The following is a 22,180-nucleotide window of genomic DNA, read 5'->3' as shown; positions in this document are numbered from 1 at the left end:
CACACTCCCTCTACACCGTCCCATCACACACACCCCTACACCGTCCCATCACACACTCCCTCTACGCCGTCCCATCACACACTCCCTCTAAACCGTCCCATCACACACTCCCTCTACACTGTCCCATCACACGCTCCCTCTACACTGTTCTACCACACACTCCCTCTACACTGTCCATCACACACTCCCTCTACACACTCCTTCTACACTGTCCATCGCACACTCCCCCTACACAGATCCATCACACTCTCCTTCTGCACTGTCCCATCACACACTATATCTACACTGTCCATCACACACTCCCTCTACACTGTCCATCACACCCTCCCTCTACACTGTCCCATCACACACTCCCTCTACACTGTCCATCACACACTCCCAGGACACGGGTCAGACACAGAGTGAAGCTCCCTCTACACTGTTCCATCACATACGCCCAGGACACGGGTCAGACACAGAGTGAAGTTCCCTCTACACTGTCCCATCACACACGCCCAGGACACAGGTCAGACACAGAGTGAAACTCCCTCTACACTGTCCTATCACACACTCTCAGGACACAGGTGAGACACAGAGTGAAACTCCCTTTACACTGTCCCATCACACACTCCCTCTGCACTGTCCCATCAGACACTCCCAGGACACGGGTCAGACGCAGAATGAAACTCCCTCTACGCTGTCCCATCACACACTCCCTGGACGCGGGTCAGGCACAGAGTGAAACTCCCTCTACACTGTCCCATCATACACTCCCCCTATCCTGTCCCATCACACACTCCCTCGACACTGTCCCACCACACACTCCCTCTACACTGTCCATCACACACTCCCTCTACACTGTCCCATCACACGCTCCCTCTACACTGTCCATCGCACACTCCCCCTACACAGAACCATCACAATCTCCCTCTACACTGTCCCATCACACACTCCCTCTACACCGTCTCATCACACACTCCCCTGCACTGTCCCATCACAGGCGCCCTCTACACTGTCCCATCACACGCTCTCTCTACACTGTCCCATCACACACTCCCTCTGCACTGTCCATCACACACTCCCTCTACACTGTCCCATCACACACTCCCCCTGCACTGTCCATCACACTCTCCGTCTACACTGTCCCATCACACTATATCTACACTGTCCATCACACACTCCCTCTACACTGTCCCATCACACACTCCCCCTACACTGTCCATCACACTCTCCCTCTGCAGTGTCCAATCACACACTATATCTACACTGTCCATCACACACTCCCTCTACACTGTCCATCACACACTCCCTCTACACTGTCCATCAAACACTCCCAGTACACGGGTCAGACACAGAGTGAAGCTCCCTCTACACTGTCCCATCACATATTCCTAGGACACGGGTCAGACACAGAGTGAAGCTCCCTCTACACTGTCTCATCACACACTCCCAGGACACGGGTCAAACACAGAGTGAAGCTCCCTCCACACTGTCCCATCACACACTCCCAGGACACGGGTCAGACACAGAGTGAAGCTCCCTCTACACTGTCCCATCACACACTCCCAGGACACGGGTCAGACACAGAGTGAAGTTCCCTCTATACTGTCCCATCACACACTCACTCTACACTGTACCATCATACACTCCCTCTACACTGTCCCACCACACACTCCTTGTACACTGTCCATCATACACTCCCTCTACACTGTCCCATCACACACTCCCAGGACACGGGTCAGACACGGAGTGAAGCTCCCTCTACACTGTCTCATCACACACTCCCTCTACACTGTACCATCATACACTCTGTCTACACTGTCCCATCGTACACTCCCCCTACACTGTCCCATCACACACTCTCTCTACACTGTCCCACCACACACTCCCTCGACACTGTCCATCGCACATTCCCACTACACAGAACCATCAAACACTCCCTCTACACTGTCCCATCTCACACTCCCTCTACAGTATCCCATCACACGCTACCTCTGCACTGTCCCATCACACACTCCCCCTACACTGTCCATCACACTCTCCCTCTGCAGTGTCCAATCACACACTATATCTACACTGTCCATCACACACTCCCTCTACACTGTCCATCACACACTCCCAGGACACGGGTCAGACACAGAGTGAAGCTCCCTCTACACTGTCCCATCACATACTCCCAGGACACGGGTCAGACACAGAGTGAAGCTCCCTCTACACTGTCTCATCACACTCTCCCAGGACACGGGTCAAACACAGAGTGAAGCTCCCTCTACATTGTTCCATCACACACTCCCAGGACACAGGTCAGACACAGAGTGAAACTCCCTCTACACTGTCCCATCACACACTATATCTACACTGTCCATCACATACTCCCTCTACACTGTCCATCACACCCTCACTCTGCACTGTCCCATCACACACTCCCTCTACACTGTCCATCACACACTCCCAGGACACGGGTCAGACACAGAGTGAAGCTCCCTCTACACTGTTCCATCACATACTCCCAGGACACGGGTCAGACACAGAGTGAAGCTCCCTCTACACTGTCTCATCACACACTCCCAGGACACGGGTCAGACACAGAGTGAAGTTCCCTCTACACTGTCCCATCACACACGCCCAGGACACAGGTCAGACACAGAGTGAAACTCCCTCTACACTGTCCTATCACACACTCTCAGGACACAGGTGAGACACAGAGTGAAACTCCCTTTACACTGTCCCATCACACACTCCCTCTGCACTGTCCCATCAGACACTCCCAGGACACGGGTCAGACGCAGAATGAAACTCCCTCTACGCTGTCCCATCACACACTCCCTGGACGCGGGTCAGGCACAGAGTGAAACTCCCTCTACACTGTCCCATCATACACTCCCCCTATCCTGTCCCATCACACACTCCCTCGACACTGTCCCACCACACACTCCCTCTACACTGTCCATCACACACTCCCTCTACACTGTCCCATCACACGCTCCCTCTACACTGTCCATCGCACACTCCCCCTATACAGAACCATCACAATCTCCCTCTACACTGTCCCATCACACACTCCCTCTACACTGTCTCATCACACACTCCCCCTGCACTGTCCCATCACAGGCACCCTCTACACTGTCCCATCACACGCTCTCTCTACACTGTCCCATCACACACTCCCTCTGCACTGTCCATCACACACTCCCTCTACACTGTCCCATCACACACTCCCCCTACACTGTCCATCACACTCTCCGTCTACACTGTCCCATCACACACTATATCTACACTGTCCATCACACACTCCTCTACACTGTCCCACCACACACTCCCTCTACACTGTCCATCACACACTCCCTCTACACTGTCCCATCACACACTCCCTCTACACTGTCCATCGCACACTCCCCCTACACAGAACCATCACAAACTCCCTCTACACTGTCCCATCACACACTCCCTCTACACCGTCCCATCACACCCTCCCCCTGCACTGTCCCATCACACGCTCCCTCTACACTGTCCCATCACACGCTCTCTCTACACTGTCCCATCACACACTCCCTCTACACTGTCCCATCACACATTCCCCCTACACTGTCCATCACACTCTCTGTCTACACTGTCCCATCACACACTATATCTACATTGTCCATCACCCACTCCCTCTTCACTGTCCATCAAACACTCCCTCTGCACTGTCCCATCTCACACTCCCTCTACACTGTTTCATCACACACTCCCAGGACACGTGTCAGACACGGAGTGAAGCTCCCTCTACACTGTCTCATCACACACTCCCTCTACACTGTACCATCATACACTCCATCTACACTGTCCCATCATACACTCCCCCTACACTGTCCCATCACACACTCTCTCTACACTGTCCCACCACACACTCCCTCGACATTGTCCATCACACACTCCCCCTACACTGTCCATCACACTCTCCCTCTGCAGTGTCCAATCACATACTATATCTACACTGTCCATCACACACTCCCAGGACACGGGTCAGACACAGAGTGAAGCTCCCTCTACACTGTCCCATCACATACTCCCAGGACACGGGTCAGACACAGAGTGAAGCTCCCTCTACACTGTCTCATCACACACTCCCAGGACACGGGTCAAACACAGAGTGAAGCTCCCTCGACATTGTTCCATCACACACTCCCAGGACACAGGTCAGACACAGAGTGAAACTCCCTCTACACTGTCCCATCACACACTATATCTGCACTGTCCATCACATACTCCCTCTACACTGTCCATCACACCCTCCCTCTACACTGTCCCATCACACACTCCCTCTACACTGTCCATCACACACTCCCAGGACACGGGTCAGACACAGAGTGAAGCTCCCTCTACACTGTTCCATCACATACTCCCAGGACACGGGTCAGACACAGAGTGAAGCTCCCTCTACACTGTCTCATCACACACTCCCAGGACACGGGTCAGACACAGAGTGAAGTTCCCTCTACACTGTCCCATCACACACGCCCAGGACACAGGTCAGACACAGAGTGAAACTCCCTCTACACTGTCCTATCACACACTCTCAGGACATAGGTGAGACACAGAGTGAAACTCCCTTTACACTGTCCCATCACACACTCCCTCTGCACTGTCCCATCAGACACTCCCAGGACACGGGTCAGACGCAGAATGAAACTCCCTCTACGCTGTCCCATCACACAATCCCTGGACGCGGGTCAGGCACAGAGTGAAACTCCCTCTACACTGTCCCATCATACACTCCCCCTATACTGTCCCATCACACACTCCCTCGACACTGTCCCACCACACACTCCCTCTACACTGTCCATCACACACTCCCTCTACACTGTCCCATCACACGCTCCCTCTACACTGTCCATCGCACACTCCCCCTACACAGAACCATCACAATCTCCCTCTACACTGTCCCATCACACACTCCCTCTACACCGTCTCATCACACACTCCCCCTGCACTGTCCCATCACAGGCACCCTCTACACTGTCCCATCACACGCTCTCTCTACACTGTCCCATCACACACTCCCTCTGCACTGTCCATCACACACTCCCTCTACACTGTCCCATCACACACTCCCCCTACACTGTCCATCACACTCTCCGTCTACACTGTCCCATCACACACTATATCTACACTGTCCATCACACACTCCCTCTACACTGTCCCACCACACGCTCCCTCTACACTGTCCATCACACACTCCCTCTACACTGTCCCATCACACACTCCCTCTACACTGTCCATCGCACACTCCCCTTACACAGAACCATCACAAACTCCCTCTACACTGTCCCATCACACACTCCCTCTACACCGTCCCATCACACCCTCCCCCTGCACTGTCCCATCACACGCTCCCTCTACACTGTCCCATCACACGCTCTCTCTACACTGTCCCATCACACACTCCCTCTACACTGTCCCATCACACACTCCCCCTACACTGTCCATCACACTCTCCGTCTACACTGTCCCATCACACACTATATCTACACTGTCCATCACACACTCCCTCTACACTGTCCATCACCCACTCCCTCTTCACTGTCCATCAAACACTCCCTCTACACTGTCCCATCTCACACTCCCTCTACACTGTCCATCGCACACTCCCCCTACACAGAACCATCACAAACTCCCTCTACACTGTCCCATCACACACTCCCTCTACACCGTCTCATCACACACTCCCCCTGCACTGTCCCATCACAGGCACCCTCTACACTGTCCCATCACACGCTCTCTCTACACTGTCCCATCACACACTCCCTCTGCACTGTCCATCACATACTCCCTCTACACTGTCCCATCACACACTCCCCCTACACTGTCCATCACACTCTCCGTCTACACTGTCCCATCACACACTATATCTACACTGTCCATCACACACTCCCTCTACACTGTCCCACCACACACTCCCTCTACACTGTCCATCACACACTCCCTCTACACTGTCCCATCACACACTCCCTCTACACTGTCCATCGCACACTCCCCCTACACAGAACCATCACAAACTCCCTCTACACTGTCCCATCACACACTCCCTCTACACCGTCCCATCACACCCTCCCCCTGCACTGTCCCATCACACGCTCCCTCTACACTTTCCCATCACACGCTCTCTCTACACTGTCCCATCACACACTCCCTCTGCAATGTCCATCACACACTCCCTCTACACTGTCCCATCACACATTCCCCCTACACTGTCCATCACACTCTCTGTCTACACTATCCCATCACACACTATATCTACACTGTCCATCACCCACTCCCTCTTCGCTGTCCATCACACACTCCCTCTACACTGTTTCATCACACACTCCCAGGACACGGGTCAGACACAGAGTGAAACTCCTTCTACACTGTCCCAACACACACTCCCAGGCTACGGGTCAGACACAGATTGAAGCTCCCTCAACACTGTCCCATCACACACTCCCTGGACACGGGTCAGATACAGAGTGAAGCTCCCTCTACACTGTCCCATCACACATTCCCAGGACACGGGTCAGACACAGAGTGAAGTTCCCTCTACCCTGTCCCATCACACACTCCCTCTAAACTATCCCATCACACACTCCCCCTGCACTGTCCCATCACACACTCCCAGGACACGGGTCAGAGACAGAGTGAAACTCCCTCTACACTGTCCCATCACCCACTCCCTCTACGCTGTCATTCACACACTCCCTCTACACTGTACCATAACACACTCCCTCTAAACTGTACCATCACACACTCCCTCTACACTGTCCCATCACACACTCCCAGGATACGGGTCAGACACGGAGTGAAGCTCCCTCTACACTGTCCCATCACACATTCCCAGGACACGGGTCAGACACAGAGTGAAGCTCCCTCTACACTGTGCCATCACACACTCCCTCTAAACTATCCCATCACACAGTCCCCCTGCACTGTCCCATCACACACTCCCAGGACACGGGTCAAACACAGATTGAAGCTCCCTCTACACTATCCCATCACACACTCCCAGGACACGGGTCAGACACAGAGTGAAGTTCCCTCTACCCTGTCCCATCACACACTCCCTCTAAGCTATCCCATCACACACTCCCCCTACACTGTCCCATCACACACTCCCTCTACACTGTCCCATCACATACTCCCTCTACACTGTCCAACACAGACTCCCTCTACACTGTCCCATCACACACTCCCAGGACATGGGTCAGACACAGAGTGAAACTCCCTCTACACTGTCCCATCACCCACTCCCTCTACGCTGTCAATCACGCACTCCCTCTACACTGTCCCATCACACACTCTCAGGACACAGGTGAGACACAGAGTGAAACTCCCTCTACACTGTCCCATCACACACTCCCTCTACACTGTCTCATCACACGCTCCCTCTACACTGTCCCATCACACACTATATCTACACTGTCCATCACACACTCCCTCTACACTGTCCATCACACACTCCCTCTACACTGTTCCATCACACACTCCCAGAACACGGGTCACGCACTGAGTGAAACTCCCTCTACACTGTCCCACCACACACTCCCAGGACACTGGTCAGACACAGAGTGAAACTCCCTCCACACTGTCCGATCGCACACTCCCAGGACACTGATCAGACACAGAGTGAATCTGCCTCTACACTGTCCCGTCACACACTCCCAGGACACGGGTCAGACACAGAGTGAAACTCCCTCTACACTGTCCCATCACATACTCCCAGGACACGGGTCAGACACGGAGTGAAGCTCCCTCAACACTGTCCCATCACACACTCCCAGGACACGGGTCAGATACAGAGGGAAGCTCCCTCTACACTGTCCCATCACACACTCCCAGGACACGGGTCAGACACAGAGTGAAGCTCCCTCTGCACTATCCCATCACACACTCCCAGGACCCGGGTCAGACACAGAGTGAAGTTCCCTCTACCCTGTCCCATCACACACTCGCTCTAAACTATCCCATCACACACTCCCCCTACACTGTCCCATCACACACTCCCTCTACACTGTACCATCACATACTCCCTCTACACTGTCCAACACACACTCCCTCTACACTGTCCCATCGCACATTCCCTTTGCACTGTCCAGTACACACTCCCTGTACACTGTCCCATCACACACTTCCTCTATAGCATCCCATCACACACTCCCTCTACATTGTTCATCACACACTCACTCTACACTGTCCCATCACACACTCCCTCCACACTGTCCCATCACACACTCCCCTACACTGCCGATCACACACTCTCTCGACACCATCCCTACACACTACCCCTACACTGTCCCATCACACACTCCCTCCACACTGTCCCATCACACACTCCCCTACACTGCCGATCACACACTCTCTCGACACCATCCCATCACACACTACCCCTACACTGTCCCATCACACACTCCCGCTACACTGTCCCATCATACACTCCAACTACACTGTCCCATCACACACTCCCTCTACAGTGTATCATCATACACTCCCTCTACACTGTCCCATCACACACTCCCTCTGCACTGTCCCATCACACACTCCCTCTACACTGTCCCACCACACACACCCTCTACACTGTCCATCACACACTCCCTCTACACTGTCCCACCACACACTCCCTCTACACTGTCCATCACACACTCCCTCTACACTGTCCCATCACACACTCCCAGGACAGGGGTCAGACGGTGAGTGAAACTCCCTCAACACTGTCCCATCACACACTCCCTCTACACTGTCCCATCACACATTCCCTCTACACTGTACCATCGCACACTCCCTCTACACTGTACCATCACACACTCCCTCTACACTGTCCATCACACACTCCCAGGACACGGGTCAGACACAGAGTGAAGCTCCCTCTACACTGTCCCATCACATACTCCCAGGACACGGTTCAGATACGGAGTGAAGCTCCCTCTACACTGTCTCATCACACACTCCCAGGACACGGGTCAGACACAGAGTGAAGTTCCCTCTACACTGTACCATCACACACTCCCTCTAAACTATCCCATTACATACACCCCCGACACTGTCCCATCACAAACTCACTCTCCACTGTCCCATCACACACTCCCAGGACACAGGTCAGACACAGAGTGACACTCCCTCTACACTGTCCCATCACACACTCCCTCTACACTGTTTCATCACACACTCCCAGGACACAGGTCAGACACAGAGTGAAACTCCCTCTACACTGTCCCATCACACACTCTCAGGACACAGGTGAGACACAGAGTGAAACTCCCTGTACACTGTCCCATCAGACACTCCCTCTGCACTGTCCCATCAGACACTCCCAGGACACGGGTCAGACGCGGAGTGAAACTCACTCTACGCTGTCCCATCACACACTCCCTGGACACGGGTCAGGCACAGAGTAAAACTCCCTCTACACTGTTCCATCATACTCTCCCCCTACACTGTCCCATCACACACTCCCTCTACACTGTCCCACCACACACTCCCTCTACACTGTCCATCAGACACTCCCTCTACACTGTCCATCGCACACTCCCCCTACACAGAACCATCACACACTCCCTCTACACTGTCCCATCACACACTCCCTCCACACCGTCCCATCACACACTCCCCCTGCACTGTCCCATCACACGCTCTCTCTACACTGTCCCATCACACACTCCCTCTGCAGTGTCCATCACACACTCCCTCTACACTGTCCCATCACACATTCCTCCTACACTGTCCATCACACTCTCCGTCTACACTGTCCCATCACACACTATATCTACACTGTCCATCACACACTCCCTCTACACTGTCCATCACACACTCCCTCTACACTGTTTCATCACACACTCCCAGGACACGGGTCAGACACAGAGTGAAACTCCCTCTACACTGTCCCATCACACACTCCCAGGACACTGGTCAGACACAGAGTGAAACTCCCTCCACACTGTCCCATCACACACTCCCTCTACACAGTCCCATCACATACTCCCTCTACACTGTCCAACACAGACTCCCTCTACACTGTCACATCACACACTCCCAGGACACGGGTCAGACACAGAGTGAAACTCCCTCTACACTATCCCATCACACACTCCCTCTAAACTATCCCATTACACACACCCCCTACACTGTCCCATCACAATCTCACTCTCCACTGTCCCATCATACACTCCCAGGACACAGGTCAGACACAGAGTGAAACTCCCTCTACACTGTCCCATCACACACTCTCAGGACACAGGTGAGACACAGAGTGAAACTCCGTCTACACTGTCCCATCACACACTCCCTCTACACTGTCCCATCACACGCTCCCTCAACACTGTCCCATCACACACTCCCTCTACACTGTACCATCACACACTCCCTCTACACTGTCCTACCACACACTCCCTCTACACTGTCCATCACACACTCCCTCTACACTGTCCATCGCACACTCCCCCTACACAGATCCATCACACTCTCCTTCTGCACTGTCCCATCACACACTATATCTACACTGTCCATCACAAACTCCCTCTATACTGTCCATCACACACTGCCCCTGCACTGTCCCATCACACACTCCCAGGACACGGGTCAAACACAGATTGAAGCTCCCTCTGCACTATCCCATCACACACTCCCAGGACACGGGTCAGACACAGAGTGAAGTTCCCTCTACCCTGTCCCATCACACACTCCCTCTAAACTATCCCATCACACACTCCCCCTACACTGTCCCATCACACACTCCCTCTACACTGTACCATCACATACTCCCTCTACACTGTCCAACACACACTCCCTCTACACTGTCCCATCACACACTCCCAGGACACGGGTCAGACACAGAGTGAAGTTCCCTCTACACTGTCCCATCACACACTCCCTCTAAACTATCCCATTACGCACACCCCCTACACTGTCCCATCACAAACTCACTCTCCACTGTCCCATCACACACTCTCAGGACACAGGTGAGACACAGAGTGAAACTCCCTCTACACTGTCCCATCACACACTCCCTCTACACTGTCCCTTCACATGCTCCCTCTAAACTGTCCCATCACACACTCCCAGGACACGGGTCAGACACAGAGTGAAACTCCCTCTATACTGTCCCATCACACACTCCCTCTACACTGTACCATCACATACTCCCTCTACACTGTCCTACCACACACTCCCTCTACACGGTCCCATCACACGCTCCCTCTACATTGTCCCATCACACACTCCCAGGACACGGGTCAGACACAGAGTGAAACTCCCTCTACACTGTCCCATCACACACTCCCTCTACACTGTCCCATCACACACTCCCAGGACACGGGTCAGACACAGAGTGAAACTCCCTCTGCACTGTCCCATCACACACTCCCTCTACACTGTACCATCACACACTCCCTCTACACTGTCCTACCACACACTCCCTCTACACTGTCCATCACACACTCCCTCTACACTGTCCCATCACACACTCCCTCTGCACTGTCCATCGCACACTCCCCCTACACAGATCCATCACACACTCCCTCTACCTGTCCCATCACACACTCCCTCTACACCGTCCCATCACACACTCCCTCTACACTGTACCATCACACACTCCCTCTACACGGTCCCATCACACGCTCCCTCTACATTGTCCCATCACACACTCCCAGCACACGGGTCAGACACAGAGTGAAACTCCCTCTGCACTGTCCCATCACACACTCCCTCTACACTGTACCATCACACACTCCCTCTACACTGTCCTACCACACACTCCCGCTACACTGGCCATCACACATTCCCTGTACACTGTCCCATCACAAACTCCCTCTGCACTGTCCCAGCACAAACTCCCTCTCCACTGTCCCATAACACACTCCCAGGACACGGGTCAGACACAGAGTAAATCTCCCTCTACACTGTCCCATCACACACTCCCTCTACACTGTCAAACACACACTCCCTCTGCACTGTCCCATCGCACATTCCCTCTACACTGTCCCATCACACACTTCCTCTACACTGTCCCATCACACACTCCCAGGACACGGGTCAGACACAGAGTGAAGCTCCCTCTACGCTGTCTCATCACACACTCCCAGGACACAGGTCAAACACAGAGTGAAGCTCCCTCCACACTGTCCCATCACACACTCCCAGGACACGGGTCAGACACAGAGTGAAGTTCCCTCTACACTGTCCCATCACGCACTCCCAGGACACAGGTCAGACACAGAGTGAAACTCCCTCTACACTGTCCCATCACACACTCTCAGGACACAGGTGAGACACAGAGTGAAACTCCCTTTACACTGTCCCATCAGACACTCCCTCTGCACTGTCCCATCAGACACTCCCAGGACACGGGTCAGACGCAGAGTGAAACTCACTCTACGCTGTCCCATCACACACTCCCTGGACACGGGTCAGGCACAGAGTAAAACTCCCTCTACACTGTCCCACCACACACTCCCTCTACACTGTCCATCACACACTCCCTCTACACTGTCCATCGCACACTCCCCCTACACAGAACCATCACAAACTCCCTCTACACTGTCCCATCACACACTCCCTCCACACCGTCCCATCACACACTCCCCCTGCACTGTCCCATCACACGCTCTCTCTACACTGTCCCATCACACACTCCCTCTGCAGTGTCCATCACACACTCCCTCTACACTGTCCCATCACACATTCCTCCTACACTGTCCATCACACTCTCCGTCTACACTGTCACATCACACACTCCCAGGACACGGGTCAGACACAGAGTGAAACTCCCTCTACACTATCCCATCACACACTCCCTCTAAACTATCCCATTACACACACCCCCTACACTGTCCCATCACAATCTCACTCTCCACTGTCCCATCATACACTCCCAGGACACAGTTCAGACACAGAGTGAAACTCCCTCTACACTGTCCCATCACACACTCTCAGGACACAGGTGAGACACAGAGTGAAACTCCGTCTACACTGTCCCATCACACACTCGCTCTACACTGTCCCATCACACGCTCCCTCAACACTGTCCCATCACACACTCCCTCTACACTGTACCATCACACACTCCCTCTACACTGTCCTACCACACACTCCCTCTACACTGTCCATCACACACTCCCTCTACACTGTCCATCACACACTCCCCCTACACAGATCCATCACACTCTCCTTCTGCACTGTCCCATCACACACTATATCTACACTGTCCATCACAAACTCCCTCTACACTGTCCATCACACACTGCCCCTGCACTGTCCCATCACACACTCCCAGGACACGGGTCAAACACAGATTGAAGCTCCCTCTGCACTATCCCATCACACACTCCCAGGACACGGGTCAGACACAGAGTGAAGTTCCCTCTACCCTGTCCCATCACACACTCCCTCTAAACTATCCCATCACACACTCCCCCTACACTGTCCCATCACACACTCCCTCTACACTGTACCATCACATACTCCCTCTACACTGTCCAACACACACTCCCTCTACACTGTCCCATCACACACTCCCAGGACACGGGTCAGACACAGAGTGAAGTTCCCTCTACACTGTCCCATCACACACTCCCTCTAAACTATCCCATTACGCACACCCCCTACACTGTCCCATCACAAACTCACTCTCCACTGTCCCATCACACAGTCCCAGGACTCAGGTCAGACACAGAGTGAAACTTCCTCTACACTGTCCCATCACACACTCTCAGGACACAGGTGAGACACAGAGTGAAACTCCCTCTACACTGTCCCATCACACACTCCCTCTACACTGTCCCATCACACACTCCCAGGACACGGGTCAGACACAGAGTGAACTCCCTCTATACTGTCCCATCACACACTCCCTCTACACTGTACCATCACACACTCCCTCTACACTGTCCTACCACACACTCCCTCTACACGGTCCCATCACACGCTCCCTCTACATTGTCCCATCACACACTCCCAGGACACGGGTCAGACACAGAGTGAAACTCCCTCTACACTGTCCCATCACACACTCCCTCTACACTGTCCCATCACACACTCCCAGGACACGGGTCAGACACAGAGTGAAACTCCCTCTGCACTGTCCCATCACACACTCCCTCTACACTGTACCATCACACACTCCCTCTACACTGTCCTACCACACACTCCCTCTACACTGTCCATCACACACTCCCTCTACACTGTCCCATCACACACTCCCTCTGCACTGTCCATCGCACACTCCCCCTACACAGATCCATCACACACTCCCTCTACCTGTCCCATCACACACTCCCTCTACACCGTCCCATCACACACTCCCTCCACACTGTACCATCACACACTCCCTCTACACTGTCCTACCACACACTCCCTCTACACGGTCCCATCACACGCTCCCTCTACATTGTCCCATCACACACTCCCAGGACACGGGTCAGACACAGAGTGAAACTCCCTCTGCACTGTCCCATCACACACTCCCTCTACACTGTACCATCACACACTCCCTCTACACTGTCCTACCACACACTCCCGCTACACTGGCCATCACACATTCCCTGTACACTGTCCCATCACAAACTCCCTCTGCACTGTCCCAGCACAAACTCCCTCTCCACTGTCCCATCACACACTCCCAGGACACGGGTCAGACACAGAGTAAATCTCCCTCTACACTGTCCCATCACACACTCCCTCTACACTGTCAAACACACACTCCCTCTGCACTGTCCCATCGCACATTCCCTCTACACTGTCCCATCACACACTTCCTCTACACTGTCCCATCACACACTCCCAGGACACAGGTCAAACACAGAGTGAAGCTCCCTCCACACTGTCCCATCACACACTCCCAGGACACGGGTCAGACACAGAGTGAAGTTCCCTCTACACTGTCCCATCACGCACTCCCAGGACACAGGTCAGACACAGAGTGAAACTCCCTCTACACTGTCCCATCACACACTCTCAGGACACAGGTGAGACACAGAGTGAAACTCCCTTTACACTGTCCCATAAGACACTCCCTCTGCACTGTCCCATCAGACACTCCCAGGACACGGGTCAGACGCAGAGTGAAACTCACTCTCCGCTGTCCCATCACACACTCCCTGGACACGGGTCAGGCACAGAGTAAAACTCCCTCTACACTGTCCCACCACACACTCCCTCTACACTGTCCATCACACACTCCCTCTACACTGTCCATCGCACACTCCCCCTACACAGAACCATCACAAACTCCCTCTACACTGTCCCATCACACACTCCCTCCACACCGTCCCATCACAAACTCCCCCTGCACTGTCCCATCACACGCTCTCTCTACACTGTCCCATCACACACTCCCTCTGCAGTGTCCATCACACACTCCCTCTACACTGTCCCATCACACATTCCTCCTACACTGTCCATCACACTCTCCGTCTACACTGTCCCATCACACACTATATCTGCACTGTCCATCACACACTCCCTCTACACTGTCCATCACACACTCCCTCTAAACTGTCCCATCACACACTCCCCCTACACTGTCCCATCACACACTCCCTCTACACTGTCCCATCACATACTCCCTCTACACTGTCCAACACAGACTCCCTCTACACTGTCACATCACACACTCCCAGGACACGGGTCAGACACAGAGTGAAACTCCCTCTACACTGTCCCATCACACACTCTCAGGACACAGGTGAGACACAGAGTGAAACTCCGTCTACACTGTCCCATCACACACTCCCTCTACACTGTCCCATCACACGCTCCCTCTACACTGTCCCATCACACACTCCCTCTACACTGTACCATCACACACTCCCTCTACACTGTCCTACCACACACTCCCTCTACACTGTCCATCACACACTCCCTCTACACTGTCCATCGCACACTCCCCCTACACAGATCCATCACACTCTCCTTCTGCACTGTCCCATCACACACTATATCTACACTGTCCATCACAAACTCCCTCTACACTGTCCATCACACACTGCCCCTGCACTGTCTCATCACACACTCCCAGGACACGGGTCAAACACAGATTGAAGCTCCCTCTGCACTATCCCATCACACACTCCCAGGACACGGGTCAGACACAGAGTGAAGTTCCCTCTACCCTGTCCCATCACACACTCCCTCTAAACTATCCCATCACACACTCCCCCTACACTGTCCCATCACACACTCCCTCTACACTGTACCATCACATACTCCCTCTACACTGTCCAACACACACTCCCTCTACACTGTCCCATCACACACTCCCAGGACACGGGTCAGACACAGAGTGAAGTTCCCTCTACACTGTCCCATCACACACTCCCTCTAAACTATCCCATTACGCACACCCCCTACACTGTCCCATCACAAACTCACTCTCCACTGTCCCATCACACAGTCCCAGGACTCAGGTCAGACACAGAGTGAAACTTCCTCTACACTGTCCCATCACACACTCTCAGGACACAGGTGAGACACAGAGTGAAACTCCCTCTACACTGTCCCATCACACACTCCCTCTACACTGTCCCTTCACATGCTCCCTCTAAACTGTCCCATCACACACTCCCAGGACACGGGTCAGACACAGAGTGAAACTCCCTCTATACTGTCCCATCACACACTCCCTCTACACTGTACCATCACACACTCCCTCTACACTGTCCTACCACACACTCCCTCTACACGGTCCCATCACACGCTCCCTCTACATTGTCCCATCACACACTCCCAGGACACGGGTCAGACACAGAGTGAAACTCCCTCTACACTGACCCATCACACACTCCCTCTACACTGTCCCATCACACACTCCCAGGACACGGGTCAGACACAGAGTGAAACTCCCTCTGCACTGTCCCATCACACACTCCCTCTACACTGTACCATCACACACTCCCTCTACACTGTCCTACCACACACTCCCTCTACACTGTCCATCACACACTCCCTCTACACTGTCCCATCACACACTCCCTCTGCACTGTCCATCGCACACTCCCCCTACACAGATCCATCACACACTCCCTCTACCTGTCCCATCACACACTCCCTCTACACCGTCCCATCACACACTCCCTCTACACTGTACCATCACACACTCCCTCTACACTGTCCTACCACACACTCCCTCTACACGGTCCCATCACACGCTCCCTCTACATTGTCCCATCACACACTCCCAGGACACGGGTCAGACACAGAGTGAAACTCCCTCTGCACTGTCCCATCACACACTCCCTCTACACTGTACCATCACACACTCCCTCTACACTGTCCTACCACACACTCCCGCTACACTGGCCATCACACATTCCCTGTACACTGTCCCATCACAAACTCCCTCTGCACTGTCCCAGCACAAACTCCCTCTCCACTGTCCCATAACACACTCCCAGGACACGGGTCAGACACAGAGTAAATCTCCCTCTACACTGTCCCATCACACACTCCCTCTACACTGTCAAACACACACTCCCTCTGCACTGTCCCATCGCACAGTCCCTCTACACTGTCCCATCACACACTTCCTCTACACTGTCCCATCACACACTCCCAGGACACGGGTCAGACACAGAGTGAAGCTCCCTCTACGCTGTCTCATCACACACTCCCAGGACACAGGTCAAACACAGAGTGAAGCTCCCTCCACACTGTCCCATCACACACTCCCAGGACACGGGTCAGACACAGAGTGAAGTTCCCTCTACACTGTCCCATCACGCACTCCCAGGACACAGGTCAGACACAGAGTGAAACTCCCTCTACACTGTCCCATCACACACTCTCAGGACACAGGTGAGACACAGAGTGAAACTCCCTTTACACTGTCCCATCAGACACTCCCTCTGCACTGTCCCATCAGACACTCCCAGGACACGGGTCAGACGCAGAGTGAAACTCACTCTACGCTGTCCCATCACACACTCCCTGGACACGGGTCAGGCACAGAGTAAAACTCCCTCTACACTGTCCCACCACACACTCCCTCTACACTGTCCATCACACACTCCCTCTACACTGTCCATCGCACACTCCCCCTACACAGAACCATCACAAACTCCCTCTACACTGTCCCATCACACACTCCCTCCACACCGTCCCATCACACACTCCCCCTGCACTGTCCCATCACACGCTCTCTCTACACTGTCCCATCACACACTCCCTCTGCAGTGTCCATCACACACTCCCTCTACACTGTCCCATCACACATTCCTCCTACACTGTCCATCACACTCTCCGTCTACACTGTCACATCACACACTCCCAGGACACGGGTCAGACACAGAGTGAAACTCCCTCTACACTATCCCATCACACACTCCCTCTAAACTATCCCATTACACACACCCCCTACACTGTCCCATCACAATCTCACTCTCCACTGTCCCATCATACACTCCCAGGACACAGTTCAGACACAGAGTGAAACTCCCTCTACACTGTCCCATCACACACTCTCAGGACACAGGTGAGACACAGAGTGAAACTCCGTCTGCACTGTCCCATCACACACTCGCTCTACACTGTCCCATCACACGCTCCCTCAACACTGTCCCATCACACACTCCCTCTACACTGTACCATCACACACTCCCTCTACACTGTCCTACCACACACTCCCTCTACACTGTCCATCACACACTCCCTCTACACTGTCCATCACACACTCCCCCTACACAGATCCATCACACTCTCCTTCTGCACTGTCCCATCACACACTATATCTACACTGTCCATCACAAACTCCCTCTACACTGTCCATCACACACTGCCCCTGCACTGTCCCATCACACACTCCCAGGACACGGGTCAAACACAGATTGAAGCTCCCTCTGCACTATCCCATCACACACTCCCAGGACACGGGTCAGACACAGAGTGAAGTTCCCTCTACCCTGTCCCATCACACACTCCCTCTAAACTATCCCATCACACACTCCCCCTACACTGTCCCATCACACACTCCCTCTACACTGTACCATCACATACTCCCTCTACACTGTCCAACACACACTCCCTCTACACTGTCCCATCACACACTCCCAGGACACGGGTCAGACACAGAGTGAAGTTCCCTCTACACTGTCCCATCACACACTCCCTCTAAACTATCCCATTACGCACACCCCCTACACTGTCCCATCACAAACTCACTCTCCACTGTCCCATCACACAGTCCCAGGACTCAGGTCAGACACAGAGTGAAACTTCCTCTACACTGTCCCATCACACACTCTCAGGACACAGGTGAGACACAGAGTGAAACTCCCTCTACACTGTCCCATCACACACTCCCTCTACACTGTCCCATCACACACTCCCAGGACACGGGTCAGACACAGAGTGAACTCCCTCTATACTGTCCCATCACACACTCCCTCTACACTGTACCATCACACACTCCCTCTACACTGTCCTACCACACACTCCCTCTACACGGTCCCATCACACGCTCCCTCTACATTGTCCCATCACACACTCCCAGGACACGGGTCAGACACAGAGTGAAACTCCCTCTACACTGTCCCATCACACACTCCCTCTACACTGTCCCATCACACACTCCCAGGACACGGGTCAGACACAGAGTGAAACTCCCTCTGCACTGTCCCATCACACACTCCCTCTACACTGTACCATCACACACTCCCTCTACACTGTCCTACCACACACTCCCTCTACACTGTCCATCACACACTCCCTCTACACTGTCCCATCACACACTCCCTCTGCACTGTCCATCGCACACTCCCCCTACACAGATCCATCACACACTCCCTCTACCTGTCCCATCACACACTCCCTCTACACCGTCCCATCACACACTCCCTCCACACTGTACCATCACACACTCCCTCTACACTGTCCTACCACACACTCCCTCTACACGGTCCCATCACACGCTCCCTCTACATTGTCCCATCACACACTCCCAGGACACGGGTCAGACACAGAGTGAAACTCCCTCTGCACTGTCCCATCACACACTCCCTCTACACTGTACCATCACACACTCCCTCTACACTGTCCTACCACACACTCCCGCTACACTGGCCATCACACATTCCCTGTACACTGTCCCATCACAAACTCCCTCTGCACTGTCCCAGCACAAACTCCCTCTCCACTGTCCCATCACACACTCCCAGGACACGGGTCAGACACAGAGTAAATCTCCCTCTACACTGTCCCATCACACACTCCCTCTACACTGTCAAACACACACTCCCTCTGCACTGTCCCATCGCACATTCCCTCTACACTGTCCCATCACACACTTCCTCTACACTGTCCCATCACACACTCCCAGGACACAGGTCAAACACAGAGTGAAGCTCCCTCCACACTGTCCCATCACACACTCCCAGGACACGGGTCAGACACAGAGTGAAGTTCCCTCTACACTGTCCCATCACGCACTCCCAGGACACAGGTCAGACACAGAGTGAAACTCCCTCTACACTGTCCCATCACACACTCTCAGGACACAGGTGAGACACAGAGTGAAACTCCCTTTACACTGTCCCATCAGACACTCCCTCTGCACTGTCCCATCAGACACTCCCAGGACACGGGTCAGACGCAGAGTGAAACTCACTCTCCGCTGTCCCATCACACACTCCCTGGACACGGGTCAGGCACAGAGTAAAACTCCCTCTACACTGTCCCACCACACACTCCCTCTACACTGTCCATCACACACTCCCTCTACACTGTCCATCGCACACTCCCCCTACACAGAACCATCACAAACTCCCTCTACACTGTCCCATCACACACTCCCTCCACACCGTCCCATCACACACTCCCCCTGCACTGTCCCATCACACGCTCTCTCTACACTGTCCCATCACACACTCCCTCTGCAGTGTCCATCACACACTCCCTCTACACTGTCCCATCACACATTCCTCCTACACTGTCCATCACACTCTCCGTCTACACTGTCCCATCACACACTATATCTGCACTGTCCATCACACACTCCCTCTACACTGTCCATCACACACTCCCTCTAAACTGTCCCATCACACACTCCCCCTACACTGTCCCATCACACACTCCCTCTACACTGTCCCATCACATACTCCCTCTACACTGTCCAACACAGACTCCCTCTACACTGTCACATCACACACTCCCAGGACACGGGTCAGACACAGAGTGAAACTCCCTCTACACTGTCCCATCACACACTCTCAGGACACAGGTGAGACACAGAGTGAAACTCCGTCTACACTGTCCCATCACACACTCCCTCTACACTGTCCCATCACACGCTCCCTCTACACTGTCCCATCACACACTCCCTCTACACTGTACCATCACACACTCCCTCTACACTGTCCTACCACACACTCCCTCTACACTGTCCATCACACACTCCCTCTACACTGTCCATCGCACACTCCCCCTACACAGATCCATCACACTCTCCTTCTGCACTGTCCCATCACACACTATATCTACACTGTCCATCACAAACTCCCTCTACACTGTCCATCACACACTGCCCCTGCACTGTCTCATCACACACTCCCAGGACACGGGTCAAACACAGATTGAAGCTCCCTCTGCACTATCCCATCACACACTCCCAGGACACGGGTCAGACACAGAGTGAAGTTCCCTCTACCCTGTCCCATCACACACTCCCTCTAAACTATCCCATCACACACTCCCCCTACACTGTCCCATCACACACTCCCTCTACACTGTACCATCACATACTCCCTCTACACTGTCCAACACACACTCCCTCTACACTGTCCCATCACACACTCCCAGGACACGGGTCAGACACAGAGTGAAGTTCCCTCTACACTGTCCCATCACACACTCCCTCTAAACTATCCCATTACGCACACCCCCTACACTGTCCCATCACAAACTCACTCTCCACTGTCCCATCACACAGTCCCAGGACTCAGGTCAGACACAGAGTGAAACTTCCTCTACACTGTCCCATCACACACTCTCAGGACACAGGTGAGACACAGAGTGAAACTCCCTCTACACTGTCCCATCACACACTCCCTCTACACTGTCCCTTCACATGCTCCCTCTAAACTGTCCCATCACACACTCCCAGGACACGGGTCAGACACAGAGTGAAACTCCCTCTATACTGTCCCATCACACACTCCCTCTACACTGTACCATCACACACTCCCTCTACACTGTCCTACCACACACT

At 53.6% G+C, this 22,180-nt stretch overlaps 1 protein-coding gene across 1 annotated transcript in view; it reads left to right on the top strand.

Moving 5' to 3' along the window:
• Positions 1 to 22,180, top strand: part of igsf8 (immunoglobulin superfamily, member 8) — an 87,606-nt gene that overhangs the window by 20,722 nt on the left and 44,704 nt on the right. The gene's annotated exons all lie outside the window — the stretch shown is intronic.

This window comes from Mobula hypostoma, chromosome 13 (assembly GCF_963921235.1).
Source record: "Mobula hypostoma chromosome 13, sMobHyp1.1, whole genome shotgun sequence".
NCBI classification, from domain to species: Eukaryota; Metazoa; Chordata; class Chondrichthyes; order Myliobatiformes; family Myliobatidae; genus Mobula; species Mobula hypostoma.
This window is presented reverse-complemented; position numbering and strand designations above follow the sequence as displayed.